Genomic DNA, 23,582 nt, shown 5'->3' with positions numbered 1-23,582 from the left:
GAGATCTCCTTCTGAATAACAGGGACAATAAGTAGTGCTCTCCATTATGTGCATGAGCCCAGTAGTCCTTGATATTCATGAGAAGCAGAAAACTCAGCCCACCAGCTGCTGATTGGCAGTTATCTATCCATGCTGTGTATAGGCATTCACCTGTCAATCAGCAGCTGGAGGGCGGGGGGAGGGGTGTGGCAAGAATCCTATTCTCCTGCATATTAGGAGAGCGGCTTAACAGAACTATACAAGTAATACACGCCTATGTTCAGAATTTCTGTCACTATTTTATGCTGCCCTCACTTAAGGCTACATAATCCTAGTGACTAATAGGGGTGATAACATGAGGAAAAGTCTCTATTGTAGCAGACAGTAAGTGTGGACTCAACCGAATTGGCTAAGGGCCACACAAAGGAGCAGAGTCTAAGTGCCTTCTAGGTCTTCACCGTTTATCCCGCTCCAGGATGTGGAAGCTGGACTTCTATGTCTAGAGGACACCAGGTGGAGCAGATAGTCCCCAAGGAGCAGAGTTGGTGCAAGGCACCAGGAAGAGGCCAAGTATACATGGTATACATCAGCACAGAGTAAGCAGAACACCAGGGATGAGACAGAAATCGTAGTCTGGCAAGCAAAGGGTCAGGGCAAGCGGCTTCAGAGGCAGGTCACACATTCAGAGTCGGCAACAGGAGAGGCACATGGTACAGACAAGGATGAGGAAGGCGTAATCTGAAGAACAGGCACAGGTCAGGATCCAAGGAGAAACACAGAATAGCAGCAAGGCACCTTCACTTGGAATGTAGAAATGCAACAACGCTAAGGCAAGAAAGAGTGGGTCAACCTTGTTTAATTAGGAGGCTCTGGATTGGCAGACGGCAACAGCGGGTGGAGAAAAGCCGCCTCTATAAAGCCAGAGTAGTTGTCTGCATGCGCACCCTAGTGGCCAGAGGTGTCATCGCAGCAGAAGGAGGAAGAAGACGCCAGAAGACACAAGCAGCTCTGGGACGAGCATGGAGCACAGCAGAGGAGCAGAGAAGACCTGGTCGGTGCCAGTGAGTATCATCCGGCAACGTAACATGTATCCTACCCCTGGTGTTACTGGAGGCTGTACAGGGGGATGACAATCACAGTCTATAAAGTCTAAGAAGAGAACACCCTATATCCTATCACTGGTGTCACTTGAGGCCATACAGGCCAATCTAAGCTTTGGCTGTCCAGTCATGACGGGAATTATAGTTCTGGACCAGCTGGAGAGCCGCCAGTTCCCCGTGTCAGTGTTGCATTTCTTCATTGTTTTACCCCACCCCTTGTGATGTCAGTGTAGGGTGTTGGATTATCTGACATCTCGTTGTGTACGCGGTCGAGACCAGAGGAAGCAGAAGAAGCCCATGGATCAGCACCATCCCTCCAGGGCAGCCACTGCTGATCGTCCTTCCAATCAGAATTTTTGCCGCATTTTTGCTATTATTTTCTATCTGACAGGAGAACTGTTGTCACTTATGGATGCTGAGGACCACTGCCTTCCTGGGACAGTCGTCCCTCCACAATCCATTTATCAGGACTGTGGCGGCTGGTCTATTCCTGTGCGGTATCTTACCATACACCTCCATGACGGGAGCTGAGAGTAACAGATGGATCTCTTTTCCTGCTCTCACCTCCATTCCCCTCCTCTACACAGACACACAACCTAGAAGTAAGAGCTTTCAGCCTGCCACCTGACATCACATGACGGCTGCTGATGGAATCTGCAATGGCGGCCCCCAGTCAGGTGAACCTACCGGTAACAATATATACATATTTTAGCCAAGACCACAAGGCTTTAGCATGCGAATACAACCAAGAGTTTATCCTACAATGCATGGGATCCAAGGGTGTAACATTATAGAGAAAGACAATGCAGCAGGGATTGGGTGGGGGCCATCATATAAGGGGGCTGGGGTCCCCCCCGGGTGCGGTGCCCTCCTTTCCAGAGGAACAACATTGCTGAACAAGGGAGGGGAATCACCTCATGGAAAGAGAGCGGAGGGGAAACAAAAATATATATAGATTAAGCCTGAAGACAAACTGAAGACCTGACAGTCAAGACAAACTGGTCATATGTCATACAGTATATACACGGCTACCCTCATGTATCCGTCACCTGCACCATGTATACTGCCATATGTGATAATAATATGTCATACAGTATATACACGGCTACCCTCATGTATCCGCCACCTGCACCATGTATACTGCCATATGTGATAATAATATGTCATACAGTATATACACGGCTACCCTCGTATATCTGCCACCTGCACTATGTATACTGCCATATGTGATACAGTATATACACGGCTACCCTCATATATCCTGCCATACGTGATAATAATATGTCATACAGTATATACACGGCTACCCTCATGTATATGCCACCTGCACTATGTATACTGCCATATGTGATAATATTATGTGATACAGTATATACACGACTACCCTCATGTATATGCCACCTGCACCATGTATATAGTGATTCCTTAACTTACAATGGCCTCAAGATTTTCAATATTTTCAACATACAATGTTACTTTCTGGACCATCGTAACTTGAGGCCAGACTCAACATACAGCATACAATATTACAGGCATTCAGGATCTGCAGCAGATGTAAAAAAAAACCTAGCTGCTCGACCAATAAATAAGGCCATTTTACTGGTAAAATCCCAGTATTAGTGAAGTGCCTGCACTGGTTGGCTGTCCGGTATCTCCTCTCTACAGTATAGTGTGATACTACATGCCCTGTACTGCTGTGTGTGTCTAGTATCTCCTCTCTACAGTATAGTGTGATACTACATGTCCTGTACTGCTGTGTGTGTCTAGTATCTCCTCTCTACAGTATAGTGTGATACTACATGTCCTGTACTGCTGTGTGTCTAGTATCTCCTCTCTACAGTATAGTGTGATACTACATGTCCTGTACTGCTGTGTGTCTAGTATCTCCTCTGTACAGTATAGTGTGATACTACATGTCCTGTACTGCTGTGTGTCTAGCATCTCCTCTCTACAGTACAGTGTGATACTACATGTCCTGTACTGCTGTGTGTCTAGTATCTCCTCTCTACAGTATAGTGTGATACTACATGTCCTGTACTGCTGTGTGTGTCTAGTATCTCCTCTCTACAGTATAGTGTGATACTACATGTCCTGTACTGCTGTGTGTCTAGTATCTCCTCTCTACAGTATAGTGTGATACTACATGTCCTGTACTGCTGTGTGTCTAGTATCTCCTCTCTACAGTACAGTGTGATACTACATGTCCTGTACTGCTGTGTGTCTAGTATCTCCTCTCTACAGTATAGTGTGATACTACATGTCCTGTACTGCTGTGTGTGTCTGGTATCTCCTCTCTACAGTATAGTGTGATACTACATGTTCTGTACTGCGGTGTGTGTCTAGTATCTCCTCTCTACAGTATAGTGTGATACTACATGTCCTGTACCGCTGTGTGTGTCTAGTATCTCCTCCACAGTATAGTGTGATACTACATGTCCTGTACCGCTGTGTGTGTCTAGTATCTCCTCTCTACAGTATAGTGTGATACTACATGCCCTGTACTGCTGTGTGTGTCTAGTATCTCCTCTCTACAGTATAGTGTGATACAACATGTCCTGTACTGCTGTGTGTGTCTAGTATCTCCTCTCTACAGTATAGTGTGATACTACATGTCCTGTACTGCTGTGTGTCTAGTATCTCCTCTCTACAGTATAGTGTGATACTACATGTCCTGTACTGCTCTTTACTTGTGCCAGGATGAGTTGCTCCTTAAGGCACCAGTTGAGGGTGGCTTCATTTTATATTTCTGGGACCCTGTGTGATCTGTACAGGACCCTGAAGATGGTCCAGTCCTCTACATAGGAAGAAATTTAGAGTCTCTTGTAGCTCTTCGTGACTGTTGTATGTAAGGACTTGCTGTATCCATATTAGTTATCTGCTTATTTTCCTTTAAAATTTTCATTTTTTTTCTCATTTTGGGGGATTTAGAATCAATTACCAGTTTTCCATAGAGCTTTGGTCTCAACATACAATGGTCGTTCTGGAACCAATTAATATTGTATGTTGAGGGACCACTGTACTGCCATATGTGATAATAGTATGTTATACAGTATATACAAGGTTACCCTCATGTATCCACCACCTGCACTTTGTATACTGCCATATAGGATACAGTATATACACAGCTACCCTCATATATCCTGCCATATGTGATAATATGTCATACAGTATATACGCAGCTACCCTCATGTATCTGCCACCTGCACCATGTATACTGCCATATGTGATAATAATATGTGATACAATATATACACGGCTACCCTCGTGTATCTGCCACCTGCATTATGTATACTGTCATTAAAAAAGGTGGGTGACAACCCCTGTGCAGACTAATGATGATGGTGGAGGATGTCACCCAGGTATCTGGGAAGCTGAGATCACTGATAAACGGTAACATTAAGAGGAGGGGCAAGAAGCGGGGACGACATATAGCCTGAAACTACAATAAATAGTTACCCTGCTTTCTGTATATATATCCCAGAGCCTGCAGATAACATCCTGTGTGTACACTGACAACTACACGGCGGGGGGATGGAAAGTCACACAGACCGCTACTGAGAAAACGTATAACTAACAGGAACATATTCAGTAATGATTATATATACGTATACATCTATCTATAGCTTAAAAATTAAATTATAAAAACTAATAAATAAACTAATAATATCAAAGAATAATAAAATAAAAATAAAGTCCAGTGAAAATAAAAACTCTGCTGCAGGCAGGGGAAACATAACAAAGAAAGTATACCTGGGCAGGTAAATTAACTGGGACAGGTAAGTATATGGGGACAGGTAAGTATAAGGTGACAGGAAAGTATACGGGGACAGGTAAATATAAGGGGACAGTTAAGTATAGGGGTGTAACGCCTGGAGTAGTGGATCCACTGGACCGGCACCAGCGATGGCACAAACCTCACCAGGGGGCGGAGTCTAAGGGGCCGCTGGTTTTCACCAGAGCCCGCCGCAAGGCGGGATGGACTTGCTGCGGCAGGCGACCCCCAGGTCGCTACCCCTGGCTTGGTTGCTGGTGTCGGCAGGCGAGGCGTGGCAGAAGATGGCACAGGCAATGGTCTGCAGGTGAGAGCGCACGTGACAGGCTGGACACGGGAACAGGTGGAGTGACAGGGAAACAGGAACCAGGAACAGGGACTTGGGACCAGGTAACGGACAGGACTCAGGAACAGGGACTTGGGACCAGGTAACGGACAGGACACAGGAACAACAGGGAGCTGGGCCAAACGCTATGGGAAGCATGTAGAGGCTCCAACCCAGGGGACAGGGCATGCTGGGATTTATAGGGGAGTGATTAGGTGCAACTACCAATTAGGAGCGCACTGCCCCTTTAAATCTGAGACAGCCGGCGCGCGCGCGCCCTAGGAGGCGGGGACGCGCGCGCCGGCCGGCACAGCGGGAGACAGGAGCGTGGAGAGGTGAGGCGCCCCCCGGGGCCGAGGTGATAGCAGCGCCGGGTCCCCGACTATGGACACCGGCTGCTGCATGGGGCAGGAAGCGGTCGCGGCGGCGGCCCGGAACGCGGGACGCCGCCGCGGCCGTGACAGTACCCCCCCCCTTTGGCCTCCCCCTCTTTCTTGCCTGCAGATGGCACAGGAAGCCACAAAGTCTTTGACATCTTGAAACAGACTAGGCCACCAGTAGTGGCGAGAGATCCGTTGGCCGGTCTTACGGACTCCAGGGTGCCCGGCCTCCAACGAGGAATGACCCCACTTCAAAATACCTCTTCGAAGCGCAGGGTGAACATGAGTCTTTCCGGGGGGTACTCTCAGAAGCGAGGAGGTGACGACTGGTGCTAGTCGATCAGGCGGTAAAACATGGCAAGGGACTGTGGGTCTGTGGACGAGGACCTTCTGTAAGTTCTCCCGGTGGTGAGAGGACACGACCTTAGTCTTGGGTACGGAGAGAGGGTACACCTCGGCAGAGAAGGCATCCGCCGAGTCTTGGTCTTCTGCCGGTAGGTCGGGTAGAGGCTTGGCTGGGACAGGAAACGACATAGTACACTTGGTCTGAGGTGACCTGAGACACTGGTTGGAACAGTCCTGACCCCAACTGAGAATCTCCCCGGTTCTCCAGTCCAGTTGAGGGGCATGTTCTTGCAGCCACGGGAGTCCCAGGAGGACCGCGGGGGAAGAATGGGGCAGGACGTAGAAGGATATCTCTTCTTGATGTAAAGGACCCACCTGGAGGACTAAAGGTGCGGTCTGGTAGTACACACGGTCGGTAAGAATTTCGCCTGTGACCGAGGAGATAGACAGGGGCCTGGCTAGTCGGGTCACGGGTAGCCGCCATCTTTGGACCAATGTTGCCGCAATAAAACTGCCTGCTGACCCAGAATCGAGGAAGGCAGTAGTCTGATGATTTTGTCCTGAGAGAGTCCGGATGGAAACTGGCATAGACAGACTTGGAATGGTGGCATTCACACCTAGGGACACCTGTCCCACCGGACCTAGGTGCGAGCATTTTCCGGATGTTTGGGGACGTAGGGGACATCCCAGCCGGAAGTGATCGGAACCACCGCAATAGAGACAGAGATTCTGCTCCAGGCGCCGGATTCTTTCATCAGGCGTCAGGTGAGCCCGTTCCACCTGCATAGGAATCTCAGGAGAGGGTTGGGACATCGAAAGGTCAGGATTCGGGAAAACCGGCGCCAGCTGGGGATGGCGACGGGAACGGGTTAGTAAATGTTCATGCCGAACCTCCTCCTCCCTCTCCGAAAAACGAGTATCAACTCGGGTGGCCAGTAGAATGAGTTCGTTCAGGGAGGTAGGCAGGTCTCGGGCAGCGAGCACGTCTCTCACACGACTAGACAGGCCCTTCTTGAAGGTGGCCAATAGGGCGGCCTCGTTCCAGTCCAATTCGGCTGCCAGGGTGCGGAACTGGATGGCGTAGTCACCAACAGAGGAGCTGCCTTGAGAGAGGTTGAGGAGAGCAGTCTCGGCTGAAGAAGCACGGGCAGGTTCCTCAAAGACGGAGCGAAACTCGAATAGGAAGGCCCGGAGATTGGCAGCAACTGGATCATCACGGTCCCACAGTGGCGTGGCCCAGGCCAGGGCTCTACCTTCTAATAGGCTGATGATGAAAGCCACTTTAGAGCGCTCGGTGGAAAACTGACTACTCAAAAGTTCAATGTGCATGGTGCACTGAGTCAAGAATCCTCTGCACAACTTAGAGTCCCCAGAGTACTTGCTTGGGAGGGCCAGTCGGAGTGAAGAAGAAGCGTCAGGAGGTGGTGTGCGCTGGGCAGTAGTCTGCTGCTGTAAGGCGGCAGTGAGTTGCTGGATCTGCTGTGACTGCTTCTGGATTTGTTGCGCCTGCTGAGTGACCACTCTGGCGACATCACGGAGATCAGGCACCTCGGGATCCATGGTTGGAGCCTACTGTAACGCCTGGAGTAGTGGATCCACTGGACCGGCACCAGCGATGGCACAAACCTCACCAGGGGGCGGAGTCTAAGGGGCCGCTGGTTTTCACCAGAGCCCGCCGCAAGGCGGGATGGACTTGCTGCGGCAGGCGACCCCCAGGTCGCTACCCCTGGCTTGGTTGCTGGTGTCGGCAGGCGAGGCGTGGCAGAAGATGGCACAGGCAATGGTCTGCAGGTGAGAGCGCACGTGACAGGCTGGACACGGGAACAGGTGGAGTGACAGGGAAACAGGAACCAGGAACAGGGACTTGGGACCAGGTAACGGACAGGACTCAGGAACAGGGACTTGGGACCAGGTAACGGACAGGACACAGGAACAACAGGGAGCTGGGCCAAACGCTATGGGAAGCATGTAGAGGCTCCAACCCAGGGGACAGGGCATGCTGGGATTTATAGGGGAGTGATTAGGTGCAACTACCAATTAGGAGCGCACTGCCCCTTTAAATCTGAGACAGCCGGCGCGCGCGCGCCCGAGGAGGCGGGGACGCGCGCGCCGGCCGGCACAGCGGGAGACAGGAGCGTGGAGAGGTGAGGCGCCCCCCGGGGCCGAGGTGATAGCAGCGCCGGGTCCCCGACTATGGACACCGGCTGCTGCATGGGGCAGGAAGCGGTCGCGGCGGCGGCCCGGAACGCGGGACGCCGCCGCGGCCGTGACAAGGGGACAGGTCATTTTAAGGGGATAGGTAAGTATACAGGGACAGGTAAGTATTAGGGGACCGGTAAGTATACAGGGACAGGGGACAGGTAAGTATATGGGAATGTGTGAACGGTACGTATACTTTCTTTATTATGTCCCCCCTTCTTGCACCAGAGTTTTTATGTTCACCGGACTTCTCTTTTAAAAGGATTATCCAGCACTCAAAAATGTATAGCATGTTGCTGCCATATAAAGAAACCTAACAAACATGTTATGCTTAGCTCTCCCTGATCCAGCAGTGTTCTCCAATCACTGACTGAGATGGGACAGCCCTGCGGCCAGTGATTGGCTGAGTGGTCTGTCATTTCCAAGATGAGCTTGTCCTGAAGACAGTGGGGGACACCAGGGGAGTGCGGAGAGGTAACCATAACATGTTAACAATTTTGGAGTGCTAGATAACCCTTTTGAATATGCTGAAATCAAATGTAAACCAATATCTATAGATGTATCAAAAATAACTAAAACAAAATAAAAAAAATATAATAATGACTAAAATGTAATGAATGATAACAATAAAATACATTAAATAAATATACTGTATATAAAAATAACATAAGAATGATACAATAATGAAAATCAAATATAATAAATCATATGTAAATATAATCTAAAATTTATATAGTGGCATCTCTACTGTACAGGACATTATGAGGAGAATCCTCTCATGATCTGTCATGTGACGGATACCGGAGAGGTCGGCTGAGTTTGTAAAAGTTTCCGTCACTTTGACATTTTTTTCGTGCCAATTATGACAAAATCATGAAGAGAAGTAATGACAGTAAATGAGACAATGCTAGTATTATAATTATTCTACAGAGACGGTCTCTTACCCACTGCTCCATGGCTACAGGGACACAATCCAGCTACAATCTGGGTCCGCACCACTTGCTGCGAGTGTCCTAAAGGCTGATTCTGATGCAGCTCAGTGTCAGGAGGAGACCCGCATAGCTGCTGCTGCTGCTGTCACTGCTGACAATGACAGTGAGCGGAGGACGAACCTGCAGTCACTAATGCCTGAATAATGTGACGGGGCCGCAAGTCATGTCACAACAACAACGAACAAACACAACGTAAAAGAGAGGAACTCCGGAAACATAACAAGTGTGTCAGCGTGTCACTATCCTGTACCCCAAGTGTCTGTGTGTCACTATCCTGTACCCCAAGTGTAAGCGTGTCACTATCCTGTACCCCAAGTGTCACTATCCTGTACCCCAAGTGTCACTATCCTGTATCCCAAGTGTCAGCGTGTCACTATCCTGTACCCCAAGTGTCACTATCCTGTACCACAAGTGTCATCTTGTCACTATCCTGTACCCCAAGTGTCATTATCCTGTACCCCAAGTGTCACTATCCTGTACCCCAAGTATCACTATCCTGTACCCCAAGTGTCATTATCCTGTACCCCAACTGTCACTATCCTGTACCCCAAGTATCACTATCCTGTACCCCAAGTGTCATTATCCTGTACCCCAAGTGTCACTATCCTGTACCCCAAGTGTCACTATCCTGTACCCCAAGTGTCAGCGTGTCACTATCCTGTACCCCAAGTGTCACTATCCTGTACCACAAGTGTCATCTTGTCACTATCCTGTACCCCAAGTGTCACTATCCTGTACCCCAAGTGTCATTATCCTGTACCCCAAGTGTCACTATCCTGTACCCCAAGTGTCACTATCCTGTACCCCAAGTGTCATTATCCTGTACCCCAAGTGTCACTATCCTGTACCCCAAGTATCACTATCCTGTACCCCAAGTGTCATTATCCTGTACCCCAAGTGTCATTATCCTGTACCCCAAGTGTCCCTATCCTGTACCCCAAGTGTCACTATCCTGTACCCCAAGTGTCACTATCCTGTACCCCAAGTGTCAGCGTGTCACTATCCTGTACCCCAAGTGTCAGCGTGTCACTATCCTGTACCCCAAGTGTCACTATCCTGTACCCCAAGTGTCAGTGTGTCACTATCCTGTACCCCAAGTGTCACTATCCTGTACCCCAAGTGTCAGCGTGTCACTATCCTGTACCCCAAGTGTCACTATCCTGTACCCCAAGTGTCAGCGTGTCACTATCCTGTACCCCAAGTGTCACTATCCTGTACCCCAAGTGTCACTATCCTGTACCCCAAGTATCAGAGTGTCACTATCCTGTACCCAAGTGTCACTATCCTGTACCCCAAGTGTCATTATCCTGTACACCAAGTGTCACTATCCTGTACCCCAAGTGTCACTATCCTGTACCCCAAGTGTCATTATCCTGTACCCCAAGTGTCACTATCCTGTACCCCAAGTATCACTATCCTGTACCCCAAGTGTCATTATCCTGTACCCCAAGTGTCCCTATCCTGTACCCCAAGTGTCACTATCCTGTACCCCAAGTGTCACTATCCTGTACCCCAAGTGTCAGCGTGTCACTATCCTGTACCCCAAGTGTCAGCGTGTCACTATCCTGTACCCCAAGTGTCACTATCCTGTACCCCAAGTGTCAGTGTGTCACTATCCTGTACCCCAAGTGTCACTATCCTGTACCCCAAGTGTCAGCGTGTCACTATCCTGTACCCCAAGTGTCACTATCCTGTACCCCAAGTGTCAGCGTGTCACTATCCTGTACCCCAAGTGTCACTATCCTGTACCCCAAGTGTCACTATCCTGTACCCCAAGTATCAGAGTGTCACTATCCTGTACCCCAAGTGTCACTATCCTGTACACCAAGTGTCACTATCCTGTACCCCAAGTGTCACTATCCTGTACCCCAAGTGTCACTATCCTGTACCCCAAGTGTCACTATCCTGTACCCTAAGTGTCAGAGTGTCACTATCCTGTACCCCAAGTAGGCTAGAGAAAAAGAGAACAAAGACAGCGCTCCATGTGCAGGACCAGTTGCAATGGGATGGACAGAATTCCAGTACCGGAGTAAAACCGGGTCCCCTGAATTAGAATCTGATGAAGAGACCAGTCCGGTCTAGAAACGCGTAATGCTGAGCCTTTTATACATGTTTTTATTATTTTAAGTAGTTTTTTTACATCATCTGTTGGGAGTAGCTGCGCCTATTCATCCTGCTGGAATTTGGAGAGGAGGTCTGCATCCTGTACCCCAAGTGTCATTATCCTGTACCCCAAGTGTCACTATCCTGTACCCCAAGTGTCACTATCCTGTACCCCAAGTGTCATTATCCTGTACCCCAAGTGTCACTATCCTGTACCCCAAGTGTCAGCGTGTCACTATCCTGTACCCCAAGTATCACTATCCTGTACCCCAAGTGTCACTATCCTGTACCCCAAGTGTCAGCGTGTCACTTTCCTGTACCCCAAGTGTCACCATGTCACTATTCTGTACCCCAAGTGTCAGCATCACTATCCTGTACCCCAAGTCTCACCATGTCACTATTCTGTACCCTAAGTGTCATTATCCTGTTCCCCAAGTGTCAGCGTGTCATCATCCTGTACCCCGTGTCATCGTGTCAGTATTCTGTATCCCAAGTGTCAGTATCCTGTACCTCAAGTGTCAGGGTGTCATTGTCCTGTACCCCAAGTGTCAGTGTGTTATTATCCTGTACCCCAAGTGACATTATCTTGTACCCAAGTGTCAGCATGTCACTATCCTGTACCCCAAGTGTCAGCATGTCACTATCCTGTACCCCAAGTGTCAGCATCACTATCCTGTACCCCAAGTGTCATTATCCTGTACCCCAAGTGTCATTATCCTGTAACCCAAGTGTCCGCGTGTCACTATCCTGTACCCCAAGTGTCACTATCCTGTACCCCAAGTGTCACTATCCTGTACCCCAAGTGTCATTATCCTGTACCCCAATTGTTATTATCCTGTAACCCAAGTGTCACTATCCTGTACCCCAAGTGTCAGGGTGTCATTATCCTGTACCCTAAGTGTCCTTATCCTGTACCCCAAGTGTCAGCGTGACACTATCCTGTACCCCAAGTGTCATTATCCTGTACCAAGTGTCAGTGTGTCACTATCCTGTACCCCAAGTGTCAGTGTGTCACTATCCTGCACCCCAAGTGTCACTATCCTGTACCCCAAGTGTCAGCATGTCACTATCCTGTACCCCAAGTGTCACTATCCTGTACCCCAAGTGTCAGCGTGTCACTATCCTGTACCCCAAGTGTCACTATGTCACTATTCTGTACCCCAAGTGTCAGCGTGTCCTTATCCTGTACCCCATGTGTCACCATGTCACTATCCTGTACCCCAAGTGTCAGCATCACTATCCTGTACCCCAAGTGTCATTATCCTGTACCCCAAGTGTCATTGTCCAGTACCCCAAGTGTCAGTTTGTTACAAGCGATTTTAAGAAACTCTGTAATAGGTTTTATTTAGCAAAAGAGTTTCCTTCTGTACTGAAAAAGCAGTTTTTCTAGCTCCCCCCTCACTGCAGAAGAAGCAGGATTTCTGTCTCCATTATGTGGCTATGGAGAGGGGAGGGGCTGAGAGGAGTGAGTGAGCACGGAGCAGTCCTGCACAGCACAACACCCTGCAATCTTCTCTCAGCAAGTTCCTAGATAATCAATGACCTTTCTGACCCCTGAATCCAGAGTTTTAAGTGACCAGTCTACAAACAGCTGACCTTCATGTCTCTTCTTCCTGTTCACTCATCTCCCTCGGCCCCTCCCCCCTCCATAGGATATAATGGAGACAGCATAACCTGTCTTCACTGGCTTCTCTGTCATGAAGACGTGTTTGCTGATAATGCACAGATAAGAAGTCAGGGGGGGAGGCTGGGAAATTCTTCTTGAGTACAGAAAGAGGCTTTTTTTGCCTAATAAAACCTATTACAGAGTTTCTTAAAGTCGCTTATACTACTGATTTCTGCAAAAAGAAAAAATATGACAGTTACGCTTTAAAATACAAAACAATAATACAACAGTAACAATGTAAACGTAAAAATAGCAAATAACACTAGGTGATGTCAGGTGACCTGTTTGTCATGTGACATGATACTTCTTTTTTTCTCTTTTATTTTTTTTTTTACTTGAGAGCGGTGGTAACTTTATTAGGATGAACATCAGGTGACCTCTAATAAAGTTATCACCTGATGTTTATCCTAATAAAGTTACCACCGCTCTCAAGTTAAAAAACGGAAAAAAAAGAGAGAAAAATAAAAGTATCACATGATTCAAACAGGTCACCTGACATCACCTAGTGTTATTTGCTATTTTTATGTTTACATTGTTACTATTGTATAATTTTTTGTATTTTAGTGCTTTCTTCCCTCTAATCGTTTATACCTAATCAATAAGGTTCTTTTAATATGTGTTTTACGCTGTGATGTGTATCTGGCCAATTTCCTGCCAGTATCTGGCATTTAAACAGCCTGCCTCCTACTCTTTACTGCATGTCTCCCTGACTTGAGAAAGGGGTCCCCTGTCCCCCGAAATGCGTTGTCCCTTGAGACAAATAAATGTGTTTTTATACCTGCTTTGGACTTTGTCCTATATCTACTGTTGGCCAGCGCCTGTCAAGGTTTCATCTCCATCCACCGCTGCGAGGACTTGACACCCCACCACTGTGCATCACCTGCTGGGACCCAGCGGCTCAGGATCCCAGCAACCTAGAAACCTGTGGCTGCTCCGACCTCCATCCTTCTCCTTACTGAGAGGGTATTTAGATGTTGGACATCATCATAAGGTGAGCACATCCATTTGCCTTTGTTTTCACCTCCTTTCTCCCAGATTTCACCCTATGGCGCCTGCATATCTCTTTTAGCTTTCCGCTACTTCTTTTACCGTCAGGCAGATGTGATGAATCCGGGGCCCCACAAGCACCTGGAGATCTTCAGGGTTTATAATGAAGTCTATGGCTCGGGGTGATGCTCTGCAGATAGAGATCTGGAGCTGCTAATTGCTGCAGATTATATTTCAGTAACTGGAGGTGATGAGGGCGAGATCAGCTACACAGTAACATCACAGGGGACCCCAATAATGAGATCAGCTACACCCCCACACAGTAACATCACAGGGGACCCCAATAATGAGATCAGCTACACAGTAACATCACAGGGGACCCCAATAATGAGATCAGCTACACCCCCACACAGTAACATTACAGGGGACCCCAATAATGAGATCAGCTACACAGTAACATTACAGGGGACCCCAATAATGAGATCAGCTACACAGTAACATCACAGGGGACCCCAATAATAAGATCAGCTACACAGTAACATCACAGGGGACCCCAATAATGAGATCAGCTACACCCCCACACAGTAACATCACAGGGGACCCCAATAATGAGATCAGCTACACCCCCACACAGTAACATCACAGGGGACCCCAATAATGAGATCAGCTACACCCCCACACAATAACATCACAGGGGACCCCAATAATGAGATCAGCTACACAGTAACATCACAGGGGACCCCAATAATGAGATCAGCTACACCCCCACACAGTAACATTACAGGGGACCCCAATAATGAGATCAGCTACACAGTAACATTACAGGGGACCCCAATAATGAGATCAGCTACACCCCCACACAGTAACATCACAGGGGACCCCAATAATGAGATCAGCTACACCCCCACACAGTAACATCACAGGGGACCCCAATAATGAGATCAGCTACATAGTAACATCACAGGGGACCGCAATAATGAGATCAGCTACACAGTAACATTACAGGGGACCCCAATAATGAGATCAGCTACACAGTAACATCACAGGGGACCCCAATAATGAGATCAGCTACACAGTAACATCACAGGGGACCCCAATAATGAGATCAGCTACACAGTAACATTACAGGGGACCCCAATAATGAGATCAGCTACACAGTAACATCACAGGGGACCCCAATAATGAGATCAGCTACACCCACACACAGTACCATCACAGGGGACCCCAATAATGAGATCAGCTACACAGTAACATCACAGGGGACCCCAATAATGAGATCAGCTACACCCACACACAGTAACATCACAGGGAACCCCAATAATGAGATCAGCTACACCCCCACACAGTAACATTACAGGGGAGCCCAATAATGAGATCAGCTACACCCCCACACAGTAACATCACAGGGGACCCCAAAAATGAGATCAGCTACACCCCCACACAGTAACATCACAGGGGACCCCAATAATGAGATCAGCTACACAGTAACAGCACAGGGGACCCCAATAATGAGATCAGCTACACCCCCACGCAGTAACATCACAGGGGACCCCAATAATGAGATCAGCTACACCCCCACACAATAACATCACAGGGGACCCCAATAATGAGATCAGCTACACCCCCACACAGTAACATCACAGGGGACCCCAATAATGAGATCACCTACACCCCCACACAGTAACATCACAGGGGACCCCAATAATGAGATCAGCTACACAGTAACATCACAGGGGACCCCAATAATGAGATCAGCTACACCCCCACACAGTAACATCACAGGGGACCCCAATAATGAGATCAGCTACACAATAACATCACAGGGGACCCCAATAATTAGATCAGCTACACCCCCACACAGTAACATCACAGGGGACCCCAATAATGAGATCAGCTACACCCCCACACAGTAACATCACAGGGGACCCCAATAATGAGATCAGCTACACCCCCGCACAGTAACATCACAGGGGACCCCAATAATGAGATCAGCTACACCCCCGCACAGCTATATCACAGGGGACCCCAATAATGAGATCAGCTACACCCCCACACAGTAACATCACAGGGGACCCCAATAATGAGATCAGCTACACAGTAACATCACAGGGGACCCCAATAATGAGATCAGCTACACAGTAACATCACAGGGGACCCCAATAATGAGATCAGCTACACCCCCACACAGTAACATCACAGGGGACCCCAATAATGAGATCAGCTACACCCCCACACAGTAACATCACAGGGGACCCCAATAATGAGATCAGCTACACCCCCACACAGTAACATCACAGGGGACCCCAATAATGAGATCAGCTACACAGTAACATCACAGGGGACCCCAATAATGAGATCAGCTACACCCCCACACAGTAACATCACAGGGGACCCCAATGAGATCAGCTACACAGTAACATCACAGGGGACCCCAATAATGAGATCAGCTACACCCCCACACAGTACTATCACAGGGGACCCCAATAATGAGAACAGCTACACCCCCACACAGTAACATCACAGGGGACCCCAATAATGAGATCAGCTACACCCCCACACAGTAACATCACAGGGGACCCCAATAATGAGATCAGCTACACCCCCACACAGTACCATCACAGGGGACCCCAATAATGAGAACAGCTACACCCCCACACAGTAACATCACAGGGGACCCCAATAATGAGATCAGCTACACAGTAACATCACAGGGGACCCCAATAATGAGATCATCTACACAGTAACATCACAGGGGACCCCAATAATGAGATCAGCTACACCCCTACACAGTAACATCACATGGGACCCCAATAATGAGATCAGCTACACCCCCACACAGTAACATCACAGGGGACCCCAATAATGAGATCAGCTACACCCCCACACAGTAACATCACAGGGGACCCCAATAATGAGATCAGCTACACAGTAACATCACAGGGGACCCCAATAATGAGATCAGCTACACCCCCACACAGTAACATCACAAGGGACCCCAATAATGAGATCAGCTACACCCCCACACAGTAACATCACAGGGGACCCCAATAACAGTGTGAATTAGGGGCCTTCCTTACATTTCACTGCATTTAGAGGATCTTTGCTTTATAAAATCCCTTTTTGTTAGATCAGAGGAGACCCCCCCCCCCCAAGTTCTGGTCCCGAGGATGTTGATCCATCAGTATTACATGATTCTTATAGAGACCAGTATAATGATGCAAGCCACCTGCAGGGAAGGAGATACTATAATGATGTTCTCTATTAGGGTTTGTAATCGGAACCCAGATAATGTAGCACAGCATTTAAAGGGGATGATGGCCTAAACATCATACCACATCCCTGCAGTCTATAAGCATCAATAAGATTCCATTGATAGGATGCCATAGACCTCCAAAAGCCACGGAAGCCTAAAATTAGGGGGGGGGGGATTCTTGGAAATCAACTGGGGCCAGGAAGTTATATGGATTTGTTATTTACTTCTATAAAAAAAAATCTCCAGTCTTCCAGTACTTATCAACTGCTGTATGTCCAGCAGGAAGTGGTGTATTTTCTCCAGTCTGAAACAGTGCTCTCTGCTGCCACCAGAGCAGCAGCAAATCCTGTTCTCCAGACTGGAAAGAATACACCGCACCATACTGAAGTGAATGACTTGTTATACCACACACAGCCTGAGGACATGGGTGGCGCTGTTATTGAAGGAAAAAATGCTTTTTTTTTTAACACCTTAATAATTTGGCAGCAGATAATGGCTGCAAAGCAATGGAGGAGCCGGCACGTTGCTGCAGTGTGTAATGCTTAATTTCCCTGTGGTGGCGCTGTTGTCCACCATGGTTCCCCTTGGCCTCCTCAGTATAATATACCTATTGATGTGATGGACCAGGATGGCTCCTCCGAGGTCCCCACAGGCACACATCACCTCCTTGTGTGCGGACGTCATTCACCCATGTTATGTAATGTTGTGCGGACATACACGCCGCGCTGTCACACGCTCACCAGGAAGGCAAACAATCATGGCGGACACACCCAGCCGGGGGAGCCAGTTTTTCTGGTGCGGAGTAGAGACAATTACACACGACACATTGTTATTATTTCATGGAATCTCTTGTTACAACGTTTCTATTCATAACAGGTCACATGACCGTGAATATAACACCAGAGGGACATCCTGATGTGTAGGATACAGGAGGACACCGCCACATCTGCATCCATTCTGGACCATTACAATCAATGGCGGCCACATGGTCTACCAAAATAGGAGACAGGATTTAGGATACTTTAAAGGGGTACTCTGGCGAAAATAGTTTTTATTTCAAATCATCTGGTATCATCATCATCTGTAATTTACTTCTATTAAAAAATCTCCAGTCTTCCAGTACTTATCAGCTGCTGTATGTCCTGCAGAAAGTGATGTATTCTCTCCAGTCTGTCACAGTGCTCTCTGCTGCCACCTCTGTTCATGTAAAGAACTGTCCAGAGAAGCAGCAAATCCCCATAGAAAACCTCTCCTGCTCTCCAAAATACACCACTTCCTGCAGGACATACAGCAGCTGATAAGTACTTTTTAAATGTAAGTAAATTACAAATCCGTATAACTACATGACATCAGCTGATTTGAAAGAAAAAAAATAATACATTTCTGGAGTACCCCTTAAACCGTTGTTTAGAGATGAGATTAAAAGCGAGATCCTGTGATCCCAAGTGTGGCACCCCTCTCTCTCTAAGACCCATCCCCTGTAATAAAACACATGCAGTGCAGACAACACCCTTCATGGACCTATCACTTCTTACAGTGGAGTTTGCTACAATTGTATCTAGGCAATCTACACAAACCTCTCCTTACACTGTGAGGCTTTGTTCACACAACGTTGTTTTGCAGTAAAGACCAGATGCTGATTGCAATGGAATCAGCGTCCGTTCTTGACTGCAGGGGCGGCATTGCACTGAAGTTAATGCAATGCCGTCTGCTGTATTCACACCTCGTTATTTTATCGCCCATTCTTTAGAAGAAGTGTTTAAATAATGTACATGCCTATTGTTTCCGGATGCTGTCCACCAAACAGTGCCTGGAAATAATAGCTGTTCACATGTGACTGCCCCGCCGGCCAGTGGTTGGCCGAGATATAGCCTTGCCCGGTGGTAGTTTGTCGTGACGCCAGGAATGGAAGCACTATTATTTTAGTGGGCCGGCTATACCCTGTTCCCCTGTGGTCGGTGACCTGCCGGGTTGTTGCGGGGTCCCTTGGGCAATTATCACGGTGGTCCGGAGTGGAGTAGTGACCCACCCGGACAATTGGTAGTGCCACCACAGAAAGGGGAGATGACCCAAGGAAGGTGTGTGTGCTGTGTCGGTGCTGAGCGAAGAATCACAGAGTCTCTTTAGCATGAATACAATCTTGTTTACTGTGAAGATACTTGAGGTAGGCAGCAGATAATACAACTTTGCCTTGATACAATATTTTACACTTGATAAGTTACTTAATACTTTAGAGTCCAGATCTGCACTGAGAGTAGAAGGAGTGGTGCAGCTGTGCTGGCTGGGTTGCGTGATGAGAAGTAGAAGAGAGGATCAGAAGAGCAGAGAGGAGGATGTCAAGAGAGTCCCAACCCAAGTAGTACTGTGCTCTGCCGGAACTTCAGAGGAAGAAATAGCAGAATACGTGAGAGTAGAAAGAATCCTTGTGCCTGTATTTTGACTCTTTTGGTCTGTGCACCACCTATTGCCCACCAGTTTTGAGTGACCCGTTCTAGAAGGTGACACAAGCCCCAGACCTTGTTACCTGAGATTAGCAGAGTTGTTAGAGTTCTCTGATTACACCTACGCTGCGAGATAGAGTGCATAGGCTTCTAGCAACTTTGTTCCATCTGGATCAGTTCCTTTACCTCTTTGTGGATACTGTCCTGCACTGTGTTCCTCTTTGGAGGGGATGTATGTGAGCAGTATAAGGAGGGGATGGATGTGAGCGGTATAAGAAGATGGATGTGAGCGGTATAAGGAGGGGATGTATGTGAGCAGTATAAGGAGGGGATGTATGTGAGCAGTATAAGGAGGGGATGGATGTGAGCGGTATAAGAAGATGGATGTGAGCGGTATAAGGAGGGGATGTATGTGAGCAGTATAAGGAGGGGATGGATGTGAGCAGTATAAGGAGGGGATGTATGTGAGCAGTATAAGGAGGGGATGTATGCGAGCAGTATAAGGAGGGGATGTACATTAGCAGTATAAGGAGGGGATGTATGTGAGCAGTATAAGGGGGAGATGTATGTGAGCAGTATAAGGAGGGGATGTATGTGAGCAGTATAAGGAGGGGATGTATGTGAGCAGTATAAGGAGGGGATGTATGTGAGCAGTATAAGGGGGAGATGTATGTGAGCAGTATAAGGGGGAGATGTATGTGAGCGGTATAAGGAGGGGATGTATGTGAGCGGTATAAGGAGGGGATGTATGTGAGCAGTATAAGGGGGAGATGTATGTGAGCAGTATAAGGGGGAGATGTATGTGAGTGGTATAAGGAGGGGATGTATGTGAGTGGTATAAGGAGGAGATGTATGTGAGCGGTATAAGGAGGGGATGTATGTGAGCGGTATAAGGAGGGGATGTATGTGAGCGGTATAAGGAGGAGATGTATGTGAGCGGTATAAGGAGGGGATGTATGTGAGCGGTATAAGGAGGGGATGTATGTGAGCGGTATAAGGAGGGGATGTATGTGAGCAGTATAAGGAGGGGATGTATGTGAGCGGTATAAGGAGGGGATGTATGTTAGCAGTATAAGGAGGGGATGTATGTGAGCAGTATAAGGAGGGGATGTATGTGAGCGGTATAAGGAGGAGATGTATGTGAGCGGTATAAGGAGGGGATGTATGTGAGCGGTATAAGGAGGGGATGTATGTGAGCGGTATAAGGAGGGGATGTATGTGAGCGGTATAAGGAGGGGATGTATGTGAGCAGTATAAGGGGGAGATGTATGTGAGCAGTATAAGGGGGAGATGTATGTGAGTGGTATAAGGGGGAGATGTATGTGAGCAGTATAAGGGGGAGATGTATGTGAGTGGTATAAGGAGGGGATGTATGTGAGCGGTATAAGGAGGGGATGTATGTGAGTGGTATAAGGAGGGGATGTATGTGAGCGGTATAAGGAGGGGATGTATGTGAGCGGTATAAGGAGGGGATGTATGTGAGCGGTATAAGGAGGAGATGTATGTGAGCGGTATAAGGAGGGGATGTATGTGAGCAGTATAAGGAGGGGTTGTATGTGAGCAGTATAAGGAGGGGATGTATGTTAGCAGTATAAGGAGGGGATGTATGTGAGTAGTATAAGGAGGGGATGTATGTGAGTAGTATAAGGAGGGGATGTATGTGAGCGGTATAAGGAGGGGATGTATGTGAGCGGTATAAGGAGGGGAAGTATGTGAGTAGTATAAGGAGGGGATGTATGTGAGCGGTATAAGGAGGGGATGTATGTGAGCGGTATAAGGAGGGGATGTATGTGAGCGGTATAAGGAGGGGATGTATGTTAGCAGTATAAGGAGGGGATGTATGTGAGTAGTATAAGGAGGGGATGTATGTGAGTAGTATAAGGAGGGGATGTATGTGAGCGGTATAAGGAGGGGATGTATGTGAGCGGTATAAGGAGGGGAAGTATGTGAGTAGTATAAGGAGGGGATGTATGTGAGCGGTATAAGGAGGGGATGTATGTGAGCGGTATAAGGAGGGGATGTATGTGAGCAGTATAAGGAGGGGATGTATGTGAGTAGTATAAGGAGGGGATGTATGTGAGCGGTATAAGGAGGGGATGTATGTGAGCGGTATAAGGAGGGGATGTATGTGAGCGGTATAAGGAGGGGATGTATGTGAGCAGTATAAGGAGTGGATGTATGTTAGCAGTATACGGTATACAGGAGGACATGTATGTGACAGGGATGAATTATAACACAAGGTAGGCAAATCACCTCTTCTCCAAAAGGAAGAAAACCACCCAAACCAACCCAACCGCAGAGAAGAATCCTCCCGGTCTGACTGGTATCATGCAGTTTCCTTCCTTTTTCCGGAACAGCTGATTTGCATACTCATTTATTCCCATGATGCATTGCTCAAGTCTCCATACACCAGCTGGGGCTCTTCAATGTGAATCCTCCTGAGATATCACTGGCGGGGGAGGTATTACTTGCAGCCCCCCCCCCCCCACACACACACACTCTTCCAATTGTTCAAAGATTTATCACGTTGTTTCCTGATATACCTTGAATTTGCACATTTTTTCACTGCCCTTTTTTATGTGTGGTCTGTACACTTCCTATTGAGTGGTGATGTGCAAAGCGTTTGAGACTTTTTTTTTTTAAAGTTGCGTATAGTAAATGTGGCTAAAAGTCTCTGGACTTAAAGGGACAGTGTCATCCGAAAATGACTTATTGGTTAAAGTTTTTATGCTAAACATTTTGTAAGAATTTTTAGTGACATTTCTTCTAATTTACCATTTTCCCATCTATGTTATAAAATAATACTGATGTCTCGCAGTTCTCATTCTCACCACTGGGGCTAAAACTAAGCTGAGACTTCCTGTTGTGTCTGTGGTGATAAGAGGAGGCTGCTGTAAAGCGATCTGTACAGCATTGCAGCATCATGTGACACCAGTGATTAGTAATTTTTCACATTCATCCCAAGGGCACAGACTCTGTCTACTGTAATCTATGTTCATGAGGCTTGCTGTAAAGCATGTCACTAAATGCTGCTAAGAACAGCCCAAGCAATATGGCCGTCCCCATAACAAAGTACAAAAAGTGAAATAAAAAAAATTACAGACAGAAAACAGAAACAGATTAGAATAAAAGAACAAGTTTTAGTATCTGACTCTAATCAGTAAAAGAAAATCCAGGTGTCACATTCACTTTAAAAAAAATACAAATAGACGGCGCTCCATGGTGCACCTGGTAAAGAAGCTGCTTCAGCTTTGAAACGCGTCGTGCTCTCTGTGTTTTAAAATAAATGTTATTAGTTTCATGCAACACTGTGATTCCGTGTGTGACCTGCGCCTGATAAATCTATGCTTCTTGAAGCGGAGGATTACATCCTGCACTTAAAGGGGTACTCCATAGAGAAAAACTAGATCAACTAGTGTCAGAAAGGTATAGTTTTGTAAAAAAATGTCTATTTAAAAATCTAAAGTTTTCCCATACTTATCTGCTGCTGTATGTCCTGCAAAAAGTGGTGTATTCTCTCCAGTCTGACACAGTACTCTCTGCTGCCACCTCTGTCCATGTCAGGAACTGTCCAGAGCAGGAGAGGTTTACTATGGGGATTTGCTGCTACTCTGGACAGTTCCTGACATGGACAAAGGTGGCAGCAGAGAGCCCTGTGCCAGACTGGACAGAATCCACCACTTCAGGACATGCAGCAGCTGATAAGTACTGGAAGACTGGACAGAATCCACCACTTCCTGTAGGACATCCAGCAGCTGATAAGTACTGGAAGACTGGAGATTTTTAAATAGAAGTAATTTAAAAATCTGTATAACTTTCTGTTACCGGTTGTTTTGAAAACCATTCCTTTTCACTGGAGTACCCCTTTAAACCACGCCCCTTTGTTATAGACACACCCCTTTGGCTAAGAAGGTGCATGTGGTGTTTTATCATGCCAGAAAATCATAGTGCAAATCTTAATAACTTCCCCTGATATCTGCGGGGGCACTCACCGTTTAGATGCATAGACTTTATTTCATGTGTGCTTTAAAATACAGCAG

General features: G+C 47.4%; 1 protein-coding gene across 3 annotated transcripts in view; it reads right to left on the bottom strand.

Moving 5' to 3' along the window:
- The window catches only part of GRAMD1C (GRAM domain containing 1C), a 105,804-nt gene that overhangs the window by 69,153 nt on the left and 13,069 nt on the right, over positions 1 to 23,582 (bottom strand). The gene's annotated exons all lie outside the window — the stretch shown is intronic.

The sequence above is a fragment of the Dendropsophus ebraccatus genome, chromosome 11 (assembly GCF_027789765.1).
Source record: "Dendropsophus ebraccatus isolate aDenEbr1 chromosome 11, aDenEbr1.pat, whole genome shotgun sequence".
Classification (NCBI taxonomy): domain Eukaryota; kingdom Metazoa; phylum Chordata; class Amphibia; order Anura; family Hylidae; genus Dendropsophus; species Dendropsophus ebraccatus.
The sequence above is the reverse complement of the archived record's forward strand: the minus strand, read 5'-3'. Positions and strand labels throughout refer to the sequence as shown.